Here is a 17,478-nt window from a genome sequence, read left to right on the forward strand (position 1 = left end):
TAATTGTGAGCCATGCGAGGTTGCGTTTGGATACGACACTATTAACAAAAAAATACTATACAAAAGGGTTTCCCAATAAGAATGATATGATTAAAAAAAAAACACACACTAATTGTTAAGTAAATTCAAATGTTTTTTATTTAGTGTGAAATACAATCGATACAATTAAGTTCTGAATATAACACCATTCACGACTCAACGATTTCTTTTGCAGGAACGAACTCGATGAACTCAATTTTCGAATACTTTTTCCACTAAATCAAGTCGTATGTCATGAACAGCATGTTCAATATTGACTTCGAAAGCTTAAAGAGAGTCTGGTTTATTGCTAAAGACCAAAAACTTCAAATAACCCCACAAGAAGCAGTCTAATGGTGTTAAATCACAACTTATTGGAGACCATTCAATATCACGATTTCTTGAAATTATCGAATCTCCAAACTTTTCTCGCAATAATAAAAATTCGTACGGCACGAAGCCCCGTCTTGTTGGAACCAGATGTTGTCAAGATCAACTTCTTCCAATTGCGGCCATAAAAAGTTGGTTATCATCGATCTATACCGCTCTCCATTGACAGTAACGCTGTCACCAGCTTCATTTCGAAAGAAGTACGGACCGATGTTTCAACCAGACCAAAAACGACACCAAACTGTCAGTTTAGCAACACTCACCATAACCATAATGAGCATAAAATTGCAAAAGCGCAAGAAAATTTGCAATTGGAGAACGATTATTTTAATAATAAAATTTAATAATTTGTAAAAATTTTTCTTGCGTATATCTTTCCATGTTGAAATTGCAAACATTACTGAATACAATGAAAAAAAAATTACAGATCATGACATATTAAAAATGGCCGATGCGACACTTAGAAATGATATCATCCTTATTGGAAAACCCGTTATATGAAACATGCAATATCTAGCATAATAGTTGAGATAAATGTAATCAATTGCAGGCACTCATAAATTTGTAAAAAAAAAACACACTTGTCGCCACACAATTATTGAAGATTTTTAAGTACTACATTTTCTGATCACTTGAATGTGTCGGCAAAAATGACAAACCTTCATAAAAGAATTATATCGCTCTAATTGGATTTTTGTTGACAAAAAGTAAATAAATTCCTGATAAAAATGTTTTTGGAGCATAGTTTTTCACAGAGAGTTTCAGAAGAGGACACTAACGGTTTTACCGTTTTTGCTGCTCGTTACTTTGTTATAAAAAAGTTAGATCGTTAGTAGATATTTTCTTGAATATTTCATAGCTCATTTTTTGCTGATAATTAAGGGGTTAGACAAGTCTCGGATTTTCAAATATGTTTACAAATAAGTAGAGTTTTTTATGTGACCCTCATTTCGTAACACACTGTGGAAAACAGATTGGCTACGATACGATTTTTTTCGAATATTTCTAATTCTATTTTTTACTGATAATTAAAGGATTAGACCAGTCTTGAATATTCAAAAACTGTAACAAAGAAAAGTAGTTTTTTTTTCTAAAAGAGAAAACACCACTAGTGATTTTACCGATAAACACTTCGATACGCGCTGTGGAAAAGCAGATTGAAAGAAAATACACATTTTTTGGAATATTTCAAAAGACCAATTTTTACTGATACTTTATGCAATGCATAGTGGCTTAATGTACTAGTTATGACATGAGTAATAATAAAGTTAACTTAAAGTTTGGCTGATCGTTGAATGGTAGGAATTTAAGAAACGTTTGCTATAAATACTAAGGGATCTATAATGCTAAGCTAGAACAAATTAGTCGATCTTCAGCGTAATTCGAATGGATTGGCTTTACTGTTAATGGAAAGGTGATTCACTGTCACTTATAATAATACTCTCGCAAAGCTATTGAAAAAGATAGACAGCGATGATTATCACTCAGTTACGAGGTAAGAGGTAGTTAAAAATTATCTGACTGCCTCTCTTCAGCAATATTGAATATTTTTATTCGATTTAGTAGTGTTCCAGTGTGTATTAGTGCCTTTGTTAACTCTACTACAGAAGAGGTATCCAGTGAGAGGTCTCATTCTACATGGGAAGAACACAAATCCAACCATTAATCTGTTTCTCTAAACATAAAAAGAAGGTACCTTTCAAAGTTTTATGAACGTTATACACGAGTGTACTTAAAATCAAACAAAATTCGTCTCAAAATAATTTGCGTTAAGTACTAACGATTTTTCACCTAATATTTGAGTACGTCTTGAGCTATTATTTTTAAATGTTCGCTCAAATAAATATCCAAGAGATGAAAACAGTTTTTTTGACTCTAAAAAACATTTGGTTTGTTTCGTTTCATTAGATGCATTGCGCATGCTGGTCAAAGTCATATTGACATAGAGAGTGCCCTACATAGACAAGATCTTGAACACGTGTGAGTAAGTCATTTATAATATATAATGAGTTATTTCCCACTGTCCAATTAAAGTGAACCTGTCCGCCTATATAAATCAAATAGTTTCCATCATCTAGTGCACTCTGTATAGGCGCTTATGACAAAGGATGAACTAGCAACAGCAAAGTGCTTTTTGGGCGATCGCCACGCCTCTGGTGTTGCTAGGCGGATGATTGATGGTGCTAATGGAAGCCTGTAGCATCCTCCAGACGTATTTTCTGGATTTTCCCCATACACATTTTGATTGAAAGTATTTTCATAACGATGTTATACAACAAATAGAGCGTTCTTGAAATTTTAAGGCGTCACCGGAAGGCATATGGATTTTATGTGGCATAAATAAAATCGACACTTTGCTATCGCCCGCGAGAGAGATACTATTGCTATTGGAAACATTTTTTCTTTCCTATTTTCAGCCACGCCAAAGTTACATTTTATATATATTTTTTCAATTTATCACAGTTAATTTTTCTTAAGTTTTTTTTAATAATCTACTCTTTATAATACAACATATATTATGTATATAAAATATATTAAATTAACCAAAATATTTACACATGTGCATACACTTTCTATATAAGCCTTACTGATACATGTTCTTGTGGTTGAGCGGTGAAAAATACAATTTTTAAACAACAATAAATGTTAAACGCAAGTGAAAACCGCAAAACCAATGCTCAAAAGATTGTAATATTATTTAGAATATAATATTATTTCGTTATACGCTATTACGTAAGTACGCAAACATCTTAAACTCGCTTTGCATGCTCAAACATTAACATTAAATGGAATTTTTATAAAATTGACGAAGTAGAAATAAAAAGTTTGTGTATGTAGTAAATAACAGTAAATGATAAAAGAAACTGCTATACTGCCAGTCTCAAAATAAAAAGACGAAAACATATTTAAATAAACTACAGAACTTGGATGAATCTAATATTGGTAAATCCACCGAACTTGTATAAAAACTTCAATAAATTCTCTTATATGTTATGAAGTATTATTGCTGGAATGCGTGCTGTAGTTCGAAGAACCCAACTGTTTCCTATCAGTGAGAGCCTTTTACGCTTTCTTCAGTTGTCTTGTAAAGTTATTGACAGCATGTATATTTTACAGCGATAGTTGAGAGGTTGGGAAATATCTGGGTAAATCATCGTTATCTTAACCAACTTCGAAGATACTACCAACAAAACGGTCAAAAAAATAAAAATTTTAAAATAGATATTAAAAGGAAATTTGTATTAGCAACTGTAATCAATGCCGGAAGCAAAGCCATTAAGAATCTTAAAAAAATTTTTTTTTTTGCTAATATGATTGGAAACAGATAAAACAATAAAAAAACGATAATTTAAAGTTATTAAAAAGTCAGTTCTATAAAACACTCTATAAAGCCAGGCAGCTCTTATATATCCAAAATCTCTTATATTAAAAAATTTCGATGCCGTTTAAAATTACAGACCTAAACTATAATCGGATTTAGCCACTATCCACTATGCCTTCTAATATTTCAAGCAGTTTTTTTTTGTTGAAGAATTTAATATCGCAAAGTAAGTGAGTTTTCGAATAATAAAAATTAAGTGTAATTTTTGTATAGTATACATAGAAAAACTAACGCGTTGAATATGGAAAAAGTACAGTAAGAAACAAAAGTAGTTCACTTAGTGAAGAAAATTTTTTAATTCAAAGCAATTCACGTTTACACCAAAAAGCAAAAACTAATTTGCTCAATGATGAAAAACAATATGATCTCACTAAACCTTATGTAGTTTTTTCTACCAAATTCAAAGTATGTAACATATAACAAACTTATAAGAAAAAATATTATAATAAAGAAAGAAAACAAAAAATTTGCAATAATACTAATATTGTGAAAAATTTTTGTAATTTTTTTTAATTAAAGTTAATATTTTTGTTTTAATTTTTTTATTTTACTTTAATAATTTATTTTTTTTTTTTTTTTGCTTTGACTTTTGAAAAAGTCATAGATTATGGAGACATGTTATGAAATTTTATTTGCATAATGGTTGTCAATACACAAATAATAGCAAAAACTAAAAATATAAAATGTAAAATGTAAAATGTAAAAGTTCTTCAGCAGAGCTCCGTTAATATTGAATTATTTTTAATATAATATATATACATAATTATATAATATATACTAAAAAATATATGCATTTTTTATAAGCCAACAACTTTTAATACTAATATACACCAATTTTTTCGCTAACATTTTCAAGCATACATACATACAAGTCATATATTTACGAGGTAAAATTTTTTGTGTACTTTAATAACAAAAAGCAAATAACAATAAATAACTTTTACTAATATATTACTAACATTATACATTCTTACATATAAATAATATATTTAAATGCAGTTTTACTAACACACTGGAATTTTAACTACGGTAAGTATGAGTATTTGATAATAAGGAAAGCAAGCGCGACTACAAAATGGTGTTGTCAACTAATTTAATAGCACGAAGTATTATTATTAAGAGGGCTACAGACTGCAGAATTTAATCACCGGCCACGTAATTTAAAAATTATAAAAAATATATAGGTGAGCTTCCAATATTTCTAAGCAAATACATAGTGTGAGTGGGAATATATTATATATATGGATATTTTTTTGAGAATTTTAACACAGCTATTACTATCTAGAGGGTGTTATAGGATCAGGTGAAAATTATGTGATACCTTTTATAACAATAATATGAGACCTTCTGAATAGTAACATTTGACCCCGACTGGTCAATTTAAATTACACGCGCAAACCGAATCGGTACATTTTTTTTTGAAATTTTGGTTGAAGCTTTTATATGTTTCTTTGGAGTTTGAGCTTTCTATATCAATCGGAGTGTATGAGTATTTGACAGCTGCTTGTTTACGGAAAAAAATATGAACAGCGAGCTTACTTGAAATTTTGTGTGTCCAATGGAATCACGGCCGCGAAATCATTGACAATATCTTGGGTAGTGAACATGATATTGACAAGACATAGGTTTATGAATATGATGTCGAAACTGTCCAACAATCTAGCGAATGGCGCTCCAAAATTAGTACGAAATCGAAAAAAAACATTATTCGCTGAAGATCATCCCAGCCAAAGCTTAAAAAAGCTTTAAAAAAAAAAATGTTACTTTAAAATTCTACAGTTGTTGCAAATGTAATTTTGAGTTATACCTTTGACAAAATAAGGCGTATAGTGAAAGCAGAGAAAGTCATGGGCTTAAGTCCGACTGCCTAAAATTATAGAAAAAGTTGGGAAATATCCGACTGTAATTCCGAACTAAGAAAATGTTCCGAAAGAACTGACTGCCCTTCAGAAGCGGTTTAAAGCTTCAAAGACAAATTGAAAGAGCTTTTGAAAGAAATGTGAAAAAAGCCTAAATGTGGTTATACAGGCTGTCCCGAAATTAAAGAAAGATTTGTTTATGTAGTAAAGTTTTGAAAGCCCCCCAAAAAAAAAACAAATCGACAGCTGACAATTGAGGCTTAGTAAAAATGGAGCATTACACATAGAATAACGTGTCTTCATTATTTTTTCAAAAATAATGCAAGCTTGGCGGCCGCAGTTCGAAAATTTCATACAAAATATGGTCAAAATAGTGTTTTAATAGCGTCAACTGTAAAGATATTAATTGAAAAATTCCGCGAAGCAGTATCCGTTGCAGACGCCAAACACACCGGTCGTACAAAAACAAGTCGTTGGAATGACAATATCGAAGCAGTGCGTGAGAGTGTCGGTGATAATACAGGAACATAAAGATTTTGGGTTGGAGGCATAATTGTACTATAATTTTTTGAAAATGAGGCTGGTCAAGCAGTGACTGTTAATGGTGCTCGATATCGCGACATGATAACCAAGTTCTCTTTGTCAAAATTGGATGATATTGATGTGGCCAATATGAGGTTTCAATAAGATGGTGCCACATGTCATACACATACAGCACGTGAAATATTTCAATTACTGCTTGAGACATTTCCAGGTCGTGTACGTCATGTTTTAGTGATCAAAGTTGGCCCCTAGATGTGATTTTACAGCATTAGATTTATTTTATGTGGTTATTTAAAATCACAGGTCTATTGCAAAAAGCCCACAACCACGTGTGCTTTAAAGCAGAAGATTTGACGTTGCATCAATAAAATTTAGCCACATTTATGCAGAATAGTCAGTGCAAATTTCGTTAAACGAGTGCGTATGTGTATTGAAAGCCATGGAGGCCATTTGCCCGATGTATTATTCTATAAATAACCCTATCCTATGTACTTTATGATTTAATAAAAAAATTACATTTGATTTTGGGTCACCCTTTATATGAACTCCATATGAATTCTAATAAAATACTGACTTCGTGTCGATATCGATACAACTATGTTTGCACTCAAAACGAATATGAGTGTTAATTTTAAGAATTATATTTGATCTTTTCTTCAAAAAGTATAATTCTTTTAATTAAAATACTTCGCAAGATTTGTAGTATATATAAACATTTGTTTGTATGTATAAGTTAAATATGTGCATACGTATATGACCTTATATGTTTGAAGTGATGTTATTTTCACCACGTGTTTTGCGGTTGTTGTTCATCACAGTTTGCTGTTATCTCAGGGAGCAGGTGTTATATACTCCTATACTATTTATATATGCATATATATATGTATGTAATTGACAAAACTCTAGTGGTAAGTAAAATGCTCAGATTAGTAACTTGTCTTTGTAAACTGGAGTATATAGAATAAATCGAAAAAGCATTGAATGTGCCGTTCGATCGTAGACTGAATTTTTTGTGTTATGCCGTTTCCATTACATAGAAGGGTTGAAAATGTAAAAGGGTTAAAAATCAGAATTTGCGAAGAATAAGCTTAAAAACAAGTTTTTAAGGGTTGAAATTCATAGAAATTATATGTATACTAATAAAGCTTTAACCTTGACACCGCTATTCACGTTATATGACAACATCTAATGAAATTGATCTAAACGTTTTACGACTGCTCAGTACCTCAATATATTTACCATATAATATATATTCATACATACGTTTTCGAGGATATTTAGTTCTAATATTGAAAGTGAAATTGTGCTCTCAACAATTTATGTCTAAAGCAGAACGGTGAAAAATGCCTAGCATAATATATTATATCCCAACCCTGACCTTGAGTGGACTAAAACATTTCTTCGCCAGATTCGTAAAAACCCAGTATTTGCTTAGTTGACTAGTTTCTTGCTTGAAAAAATATCAGAAAATTAAAAATAATATTTTTTCTCGCAATAAAGTTGAAAATAGGAAAGACGAGCATACGCAATCGTAATGATTCAACGTTTCGTAAACCGTCGGTAAGCGCTGGTTGGCAATCATCACATATGCGGTTGCGTAATGTTTCTAGTCCATAATGGAACGTTAGAGTTACTTTAAACTATTGTATTTGCTCTTAGGTGAATTCAGACTGGACACAGCCCAAAGTGAACAAATGCTGGTAAGGTGGAATCATATAGGCACTTTCTCGTGAAAATAGCAAATTTCATGGAATTTATATTAGTCATCATAAGAAATTTGTAACACATTAAAAGCGCTTCGTGTATAACTGATGTTGGAAGTTTTGGGCATCACAAAGGAACTGTGAGCGCTAGTTGTTCAAATAACAATCTTCGTGACATTTGGTGCGAGAATCAGGCTCATAACGTAACCTAACCCAACCTTAAAAATATCTCCTTAAAAGGTATATAAAACATTAAAATAAAATCTTTTAGTATATTATAGTATTTATTACGATAACTTTTTAAGTGCTCACAATGAAATCAAATACAGACCATAATTAAAGGAGCAGAAGTATCATAACCAGCGACGGCTACCTTGCACTGATCGCTATTAACAGTGGAGCTACTAACACCTTCACTGACTCCCTCCCAGTAAATGTCCTTCTTGTCTTATATGCAATGAGTTGCCGCATGACTCCAATAATCTTTTTGCATATCCTATGAAACCAATTCATCTAACACCCCTCTCCCTATGGTCTGACCCCGTCGTAACAGCACGTTTCCTGAGTCTGCAGAAATTTGAGGGATGATTCACAAACTTTCCTTCCGAGTTTGAAATTCTAGGAACCATTTACCTTTCGTAAAACAAGTGAAACACTTACACAAATGTGGTTTGGATACTCAACCAGGTTAAAACTCTTACCTATGTATGTATGTAAGCTTGCTGCTGACAAACTACAAATATATCCCACAAAAGACAAACTATATTTACTCAAACCTGTGGTCTGTTAGCTCTCATAGTCTTTTCGATACATCTCGTTACCTGGAATAACCTTTAGTGAAAAGTGATTTAACTTCGGCAGATCCGAAGCCATAAAAAGTTTCACAGGTGCATTTCTTATATCACAAAAGTGTATAAAAAAAATTTAATATAAGATATTAATACGCTGTAAGGTTCCAAGCTGAACAATTTGTTCGTAGATCGTTGCCTTGGGCAATAATCTATGCCGAATTTCGTGAAGATATTTGCTTCATTTTGATTAATGATTAATCAGTTTGTATGTCAGGTATATGCTATAGTGATGCAATATCGGCGGTTGCGACAAATGATCAACTTCTTGGGAAGACAAGGACGTGTGCAAAATTTCAGAAAGTTAGTTAGTTACAAACAGATAGACAGGCAGGGTGAAATCGACTCAGATCATCCTACTAATCATTTATAGTATATATTTATTTTATAAGGTCGTTTCTTTCTGGGTGTTAAAAACTTCGTGGCAAATTTAATATACCCTGTTCAAGGTATAAAACAAAAATTATTAATGTGAAATTATATTTACAGGCTAAAATGGTTATACACAAATTTAGAGGATAACCTCGACTTGAAGCAAAATTTCTATACAAATTTAGAATCATACCGAACGCTTTCAAATTTATGATAACATAAATTCATCACATTTAACAGTTATTATAATAAAATTATTCTAAAACAAAAGAGTGATATTGATTGTAGTTAAAATATATAATATAATAATGACAAAAAATTTACTCACTCTGAATATTGAATTTCTAGTGGCACGAATATCTTCACAAAATAATTAATTCAGTTTTTATAAAAAAAATATTGAGCTATAGTTAATACTTCACACTTAACTACACCAGACAATCCACAATCACTACTTTGTTAAACTTTGCTTTGCTCACTGTCTGAAAGAACTTTTTTGCAACACACACCAGTGACTTCCATAAAAAGCCGAGATTGCAAGTATCACCTTCCCCGAGAATGGAGGCGTAAAAAAATGTACAGAACCCAAACGAGATCAATGCAATTAAATGTTAAACGCTGTCATGAAACCAATCATTACCAGGTTAGGGCTGATAATACCAGATAAATAGAGTGTCAACCGCATTAGATGATATCAATAACAAAACTAACAATAACAACAAATGCATTTTTTTTTGCACATAAGGAATAAAATAAAAACGCAAATTAAAGCCACTAATTTAGCGTGATTCATTTTTTAAGTAAAAAACACCGACAAAATATATTGACATTATACCACTACACAAAGAGACAAAACTGTAAAATCACAACAACAGTTACATACAATATATATATATATATATATAAATCACAAACAATTCGTTTAATTATTCCCCACACAATTTGTTTGCCTTCAAGAATGAAAACGAAAAACATAATAATGCTTAAAAAATCAACAATAACAACAACTTATCTTTCATACCTATTGTATAATATCTTTTGTATACAAACTAGCAACAACAACAGAAACAGCTGATCCACGCAGCAGACTAGTTAATTCAGTGTATAAACTCAAAAGATGTGGCGGCGGGATGCGCCAGTGGAGGAGTACCAGCGTATAAGTACTTACATAAGTACATGCCTACCTCTGCACACGCAGCCGCACGGATGCAGATTTATGTTGGTTCAAACCGGTTGACACAACTGTGATAAACCGGCTAGCTCGCTAGCTGGTCGATGGACTGAGATTTAGTGCAAGCATTCCTTTGAGTGCAAGCATTTTCTTCGCGCTATTGTATTTGGATTATATTTGTATGTATGTATATGTATACAGGTAGCCGTTGGTTAGAGCTGTTGCATATGCAGCTGAAGAGTATTTGGAGTTGAACCTTAAACCAGCTGCAACTGGTGTGTGTAACTTGTGTGGGTTTCTTAAAGGGTAATCCCTTTTAATTAGCTGCTTGAGAAACGGGTAGAACAGGTGAATTACAAAAACAAAATTATAAACAATACATAAATAAATCTACCTGAGCAGAATTAATTTTGTTCGAACAGATTTTGATTTAAATGCAATAATACTAGACAACCCAGTAAACCAAATTAATGAATATTTATTGATTATGTATTGCAGCAGAAATTAGTTGAACGAAATGTATGTATAATTATTGGCAATTTTCAAAATGTTTGATTGAATGCTTTATTTTGAACTTATCACATTAGCAAATACGAAAAATTTGCCTTTTTCTAATGCCAAATTTTATGGTAAAAGACAACTTTGTTAATTTTAAACATCGAAATTGTTTATTTTCTAATACCGTACGATCAAATTTGATCGTATTGACAAAAAAAAACATATTTTAATGTACTTTAATACATATCATTACTATCGGCTTTCAAATAGGCTCCTGGATCAATGCAAATATGCCAACGCTTATACTAATTTTCCATATAGTTTTGATAATCCTCGGCTGGGATAGCCTTCAGTGCCTTCAGCGAATTTTAGTTTTTTCAGTTTTGGCACATTATAGGAGCGGTATTCGCTAGATTGTTCGACAGTTTTGAGGTTTTATACATAATCCTACGTCTCGTCACCAGTAATGAAGAGTCCGCAGTTTTAGTAAAAAATAATGGTCTTTTGATACGTGTATAGCACTGACACTCTTTATATCCAAAACATTAAGCCAAATGTGTTGAGCCGATCCATAAGCGATCTTGCGATCCTCTGTTATCTCTCTAATGCCAGCACTGTTTCTTTGACTTTTTTTGATGTTATCGTCATTAATAGAGGTGCATGGAGGGCTTGCATGAGGCTAGGTTTCGATAACTTCACGAACTTCACTGAATGTTTTGTGCCCCTTAAATATTTGTGTTTGTGATAAAGTAGACTCCACAAAACACTTCTGTAACATTTTCAACGATTCCATAACCGTGATTTTATTGGAAACACAGAGCTTCAAGCAAACTCATTGTTAAATTTTTTCCCCATGATATAAATCGACAGACAAATTTAACAAAAACACACAATTATTGACAACGAAGATGACAAACTTTACACGAACATCTTCCAAAAGAAATGTTGTACAAATCTAGGAAACCCGTTCTCACATATACAATGCTAGACATAGATTACTGAAGCCAGCTTTTGGAAAAAAAAGTGGATTTTTTTACTAGTATCATATCAATTATGTGAGTCTTTCAATGTAGTTGAGTGATATTTTCATTACAATTAGGGACTATTTACTATCGGCCAGAATTCTTAAGAAATTATTCTTTGTGTTGTAATTTGCACAAATTATTTTGATTTTCAAAATGACAATAAGCGCTTCAGGTCTCATCGCAGCACTTCCAATGTGAAAAAAAGAGAGTCAAGAAGCTCAATTAGCAAGAAAAAGTAAATATGTCTTTCGTCATAAAGAAAATATTTCAACAAGAAATATTTGAGATTTTTTGATTCTGAGTCATTACTCCTCACCACACGTACTTACGAGTACTTTCATAAATATATAGAAATAATATTAACATTTAAACATAATTTTTACCATGACAGAAATTGGGCCAACGTATGGAAATTTTTAGAGAAAATATTTTTTTACGTCAATTATGAATATGTATAATTCCATTAAGTTTGGAACCTAGCTCTACAGTGTGCCAGCCCCGCACTTAAGCTATGCAAAGACACCGATCATATCAACATATGCGTTCGTGCACTTTATGATTATCTCCAATTGACTTCAGACTCATTCTAGTGATCATGTGTGTAATTTAATAAATCTTATGAATTAAATCCAAATAAAAATGCTCATAAAAAATGCCGCCTAGTCTATAAGTAAGTGAACTCCAAATGTTTATACATTTGTTGGAAATATGTAAATACTACAAATTTAATTCACTTAATCGTCATAATCACACTACTGGGCATTCAGCATATACCTATAATCAGTGAAGTGTCTGGCTTATTACTCCAATTTATAGTAGTCGTTCATGAGATAACACCAAATTCGAATGACTGATTGTAGGCGGCGACAGCGACTTTGTGATGACGTCCAAGTTCAGAGCCGTTCATAACTAGCATTAGCTGGCTACTTGTGGTCTAACTCGGTATTATCTGCTACGTCGCTGCCGGCCGTTTATAGTTGAAGATTGTAGCGCAAGGCACATTCTCAGCTTATCGGAAGTGTTAATTCTATAAATTAAGTACATTCCATTTTAAATAGTGAAAGCAAATAAAATTAAAAGTTTGTATGGTGAGCAATCAGAGTAATTACGGAAAAATTTCGCTTCAGTACAAATTTGCACAGACGAATTGGAGAATTATATACAGATGAGTCTTTAAGAAAGACGAAGTAGGAATATTATGTTGGACTAAAAATTATTATAGTGAGGACTGAGAAAACTTTGACCACTTTTAAGCTCATGAAAATGTAAATGAGGGACCTTAATATGTACTTTCTCCAATTTTTAAACTAAGTGGTTTCCATCCATAAAGTAATCGTCTATTGACCGATCGACTAATCCGCCCTTGAGAATAACATTTTAGTGAATGGTTTACCCGATAACTTAACCAATATACTTTTGTTAAATCGGATTATGTACAAAGAGAAACTTGGAGCTTAAAGTGTTGAGAATATAACCTTCTAAACGGTTACAGTATATTATAATGTAGAGTTGACGCCAATCCGAAACATTAAATGAAATCAAGTCCTTCTCAAATTTGAGAAGGGGTACTTCATACATTCAGAGTTCGATTAGAGTGTAATATCAATGGAGACACATTTCAGATGTTGTCCAAGTTGGATATCATAAATATCTAAGAAGAAGTTGATAAGATTGTTAAGACAGACCACTGCGGTAGAATAATCTTTTGGCTCACCATGGTTATGCTCTACTTTCGGTAAAGTGTAAAGCAGGCAATGATTTCGAAACAAGAACTTCCTAAAAATTGGTACTGCAATTTGATATAGCAGCAGAACTCGGGCTAGATTGGCAATGTAACAGAGAAAAGAAGATCCATGGAAAGTTAAATACAACATTTTTCTTCCCCAGTGATATGAGGTATGAACGCTTAATGGAATGCAATATTTCAATAAAACATTCTCGGCGCTCAACATCCGCAGTGGCCAACGAGATCTAATCCCAAACGGAATAGAATATATTGTATCAGTATGGGATTAAAAAATAATCAAAAACTCTCGGATAATAATTGAATAGAACATCTTGCCTTGATTCTAGACAGACTCAGAATGCATGCGCATGAAATTTGAAAAAACGCACTATATATGAAAAAAACTTTGGCACCTCTAGCATTCCATAATTCAGGTAAACCTCTACAAATATTAGGTATTATAAAATTAATTTTATATAGCTTTACCCCTTCGCCTCTAACTATCCAATGAAATGAAAACTGTGTAAAGACTGCAGACGAGACGTGCCTTAATGCGAACAGATTTCACACATAAAGCTTGAGGGTTGCAAATAAGCTGAGAATGCGAAATCAAAATTTATATATACAAATGGATGTCTGATATGATTATTCATAAACTGTTGTTTAAATTTGCCATTGAAAAGGAAAGATTGAGCATATTAAGCATTGACGTTTAAAAGTAAAACGGTTGAAATATTTCAAAATTATTCAACTGTGAAATTTACAGAATAATCACAACATTACTAATAAATATGCAAGTAATATTTAGAATAAAATTTGAATTTTAACATATACTTTAAATAACATATTTTCGACTTACCTCCTTTTATCCAACAACCTGTTTGCTTTTAACTTCCATACGCACAGTGTCTGACTGTGCATTGGACCTACACTATACCCGCCATGTATGCGTAGAAAAATGGAGCAGGGGAGATACGCTCACACATTGTGCTGCGACCCAACTGATTGCGCAGCGCTCAGCGGGTGGTGCGAGGCATCGACGACCGATGCCGACTGCGTTGCGAAGCAGACGTCCACGGACTATTGTTGCTAGAGCAGAGAAATGAAGTGAGAATTAAATACTGTGTGCGAAAATAAATGAAAGTTTATTTAAAAGTAGTTAATTAAAAGAAATAGTAAGATAATTTTCGTGGAGATATGTTTGCGTTTTCTAAAAATCCAAGGTTTAGGACATTTTTTTACTTTTTACGTTAAGGACCCAGAATTTATAGTATTATGACTTAAGGTATAAAAAGATAAATTAATTACAAAGCAAATACTTTTAACGGGAAGATTAATGTTTTTATTAGTTTAGTTTAGATCGTATGGTTTATCCTCTCGCCAAATGTAACGATGGGTCTCACTTGGCAGCTGTGAACATTGATCCTTTGTGATACCACTAATTTATTAAGGTGGGTAATATCAATCACTAGGTTCGCCGAAGATATTCCTATATTATATTTCAATCTCAGCCTAACGAAAGCTGGCAATAGAGGAAAAACCACAACGTGGCGTGAGCTTATTGGCCAGTTTCCAGTCAGTCATTAGAGATGAAATAAAAACGTAGGTCTCAGAGGGTTCGAATCAGAATCTGCTAGTAAATTATCTACTTATTAATATCTTTTCCGAAAGAAAAATTTTAACTGGAAACTCAAAACTAAAATAAACTCTTTAAGTAAAAATAATCCCACTGTACTCCCACAAAGCGTCAAGAAGCCATTGAGCAGAGGTTGCAGTAATCTGCGTAGCGGCAGCGCTGACGATAACGCAGCAACTGCAGAGAATTCACCAACAGCGCATTGGTGAGTTGTTGAGTTTAACAAAAAATACGAGTTTTGTTGTGAATGTATCAACAGCTGTTGCTTTCGCCGCCAATGTCGGCATCGCCACCTCCACCAAGGTATGTGTCTAAGAGCTACAGATACGATTACATAGAACCGCATAATGTGGGCTCTTGTGCTCCCAATAAACATCATTAGCTGCGACGCAACGCATCAATAGAGTATATAGTCTCCGGTCTGTTGTGCTATTGTCTATGTCTGCGATGGACAACAGGTCTCTTACACGACGCACAGACTGCCAACCATCAGCATTGTCATCAACACACCTATGTGTATGTAGGTAAGTGCATGCCGAGAGTTAGCTAGCAGTCAGTTATCGCTGCTCATTGAAACAATTTAGTTCAGAATATATTTAATACAGCTGTGTAGGCAACGTCTTCGCGCCGCCTTAATCCCAAAACCCAATACGAAGTATTTAGACATCGGCGCGCTTACATTAAAAGCAGCATTTCACAAAGGCGGACAGCAGAGTGCCAGCGAGACGCTTGGAGTCGCATTGAGTATCGTTGAGTTCAACAATTCAATACGTTTCGACTGTGCTGTACGGACTTGCGGGCATAATACGCGCGACCAGTCGGTTCAGTCAGTGATCTTTGTCGGTTCGTGTTAGACGTGTGCGCGGTAGCTCGAAAACTCGCGAGCTCGCAGACGATATAAACTAAACTAAATAGAAATAAAATATTCACAAGCAACTAAAATATTTGAGCACCAACCAGAACAACGAAATCATATTTGTATTTTCACTCTTTGAATACAAATTTGATTTTATATTTCGCTGCAATAACCGTGAAATAGAAAAGTAAATAAGCTAAAAATAAGTTTTCGAAATTACAAAAATGGTTATATAAAAATATATGCATGCTTTTTCTTAAAGAAAAAGTGGCGAGAATATAATGTTGCTTTAGTTGCCACTTGGTAAAAGCGCAAAAGAAGTGTGCAAGTGCCGATATTTATTTTTAAGTTTTTTTCTTTATTATTTTTGTATTTTGTTTTGTTTGTGTGCATTTTTTGTGTTCTTATGTGCTTGTGGTTTTATTGTTCATTCCGAGTTTTAATATTATTGTGCTTGAATATTTACATAAAAACAGTTGAGGAAGTAAGAATGAAAACAGACTTGTGAAGAGTGCAAAAATAGCTGAACTAAGAAAAATACTTTCATATACAAAATTATTGAGGAAAACTAAAACATTTGTGTTTGTATTCAAATTTAATGAATTATTGGTGGAAAGAAAATAAATTAGAACGAAATTTACGGAAAAAAAATTAAAATTTTTTTGCAAAAAACAATTAATAAAAATATAAAAAAAATATTTATTATGCTTTTGAAGGCAAAAATTTTCTAGGGATTTGGAAAAAGTAATGTTTACCAAAAATAATATATTGGGTTTATTTTTGAAGTATAAAGTAAATATCAGGTTAATGAATTATTGGTGAAAGCAAAATATATAGAAAATAAATTTACGGAAAAAAATAAAAAACGAAAACTTTTTGCACAAAAAAAAAACAATTAATACAAATATAAAAAAGTTAAAAAAAAAAATACTTGTTATGCTTTTGAATGCCATAATTAGAATTTTCTAGCGATTTAGAAAAAGTAATATTTAAGAAAAACAAAATATGTGTGTTTATTTTAAAATTTAATAAATTATTGTTGGAAAGGCATATATTGTAAAAAAATGTATGCAAAAAGAATAAAAAGTGAAATTTTTTGCAACTAAATAAAACAAATATTATGCCTTTGAGAGTATTAATTTTGATCGAATTTAAAAAATAAATTATTCTTAATAATAATAGCAAAAAGTAAAAAAGAGAATTAACAAAAAATTCTGCATTAAACAAATATAATTAATATTAGTAATTCAGTAATTTTTTCAGAGAATTTTTAAACAACATGTCTTTTGATTAAATTTAATTAAAACTACATGTCCAAAATTTAATTATTAGTTTAAAAAGTTAAATACTCTTTTATTTGTATTCAGCAACTTTTTCCTAGGATCTTAAGAGTTAAAGTACTTTTCAAGATTATTTAAGATACAAGTAAAAAATTAATACATATAAAAAAT

General features: G+C 32.2%; 1 protein-coding gene and 1 long non-coding RNA gene across 3 annotated transcripts in view; one reads left to right on the forward strand and one right to left on the reverse strand.

The window, feature by feature from the left end:
* Positions 1-17,478, reverse strand: part of LOC118682291 (uncharacterized) — a 79,294-nt gene that overhangs the window by 35,135 nt on the left and 26,681 nt on the right. The window contains exon 2 of one of the 2 annotated variants that reach the window (XR_004978040.2): positions 14,395-14,624. This is a non-coding gene — a long non-coding RNA (uncharacterized lncRNA). Of the gene's footprint in view, positions 1-9,443; positions 9,828-14,394; positions 14,625-17,478 lie in introns of those variants that run through there. The other variant, XR_011395519.1, reaches the window with a different exon arrangement.
* nrv1 (nervana 1) overlaps positions 15,876-17,478 on the forward strand; it is a 45,261-nt gene continuing 43,658 nt past the window's right edge. Inside the window, exon 1 of the mRNA XM_014247223.3 lies at positions 15,876-16,214. The gene's annotated coding sequence lies outside the window, so the exon portion shown is untranslated. The remainder of the gene's footprint in view (positions 16,215-17,478) is intronic.

The sequence above is a fragment of the Bactrocera oleae genome, chromosome 3, assembly GCF_042242935.1.
Source record: "Bactrocera oleae isolate idBacOlea1 chromosome 3, idBacOlea1, whole genome shotgun sequence".
Classification (NCBI taxonomy): domain Eukaryota; kingdom Metazoa; phylum Arthropoda; class Insecta; order Diptera; family Tephritidae; genus Bactrocera; species Bactrocera oleae.